A 670-nucleotide genomic window follows, 5' to 3' on the forward strand; every position below is an offset into this window, starting at 1 on the left:
TGGAGGGGGCGCGGCTGGCGACCCAGGGGCGGGCGTGCGGGGCGGGGTTGGGGTGGTTGAGGGACGGGGCTCAGTGGGCGGTCTGTGGGGCGGAGCCGGCGAGGCGCGGCAGGCGTGGTGGGGCGCCGCCCGGTTGAGGCGGCCTGGGGGCGGGGCGGCCCGGGGGTGGGCGGGGCGCGGCGCGGCGCGGTTGGGGCGGTTCGTGGGCGGGACAGGCAGGAGAGGGGGCGGGGCGAGGGGCAGCTCGCCTCCGAGAGGCCCCTCCCGGCCCGCTGCGCTTGAGGTGGTGTCGCAGTTTGCGGAGCTCCATCAGGGTGCCTGACTCTTGCTCCCAGGAGGTGGAGTTCCTCGATCTGCGGGGTTCGGGCGGAAAGCGGCTCTCTCAGGCCCTCCGAGAGTTCTGGGGTACGAGAGGGGAGCTTTGCCGGAAAGCAAACGCCAGGTCTCTAGTAAACCAGATTCGGGGCTGGCAACGCCCGACGACAGCGTAACCCAGCGCCTAGGGGTTTTGGCGTGGAAGCGCCTCCCTCCCCTCCAGTGGTGGGGTGCAGCGCCAGAGAATAGTTTCCTGCGTTGAAAGGCTGCCTCCTGGTGGTCAGCACCCGCCCGCGCAGCCCGTGCTCGTGGGGTTTCCAGGCTGTGCAGGACACTCAAGCTAGTACTGCGTCTG

This window comes from Lynx rufus, unplaced genomic scaffold (assembly GCF_022079265.1).
Source record: "Lynx rufus isolate CCGP_SWC_20201006 ecotype Redwood Valley unplaced genomic scaffold, mLynRuf1.p SCAF_4, whole genome shotgun sequence".
NCBI lineage: Eukaryota > Metazoa > Chordata > Mammalia > Carnivora > Felidae > Lynx > Lynx rufus.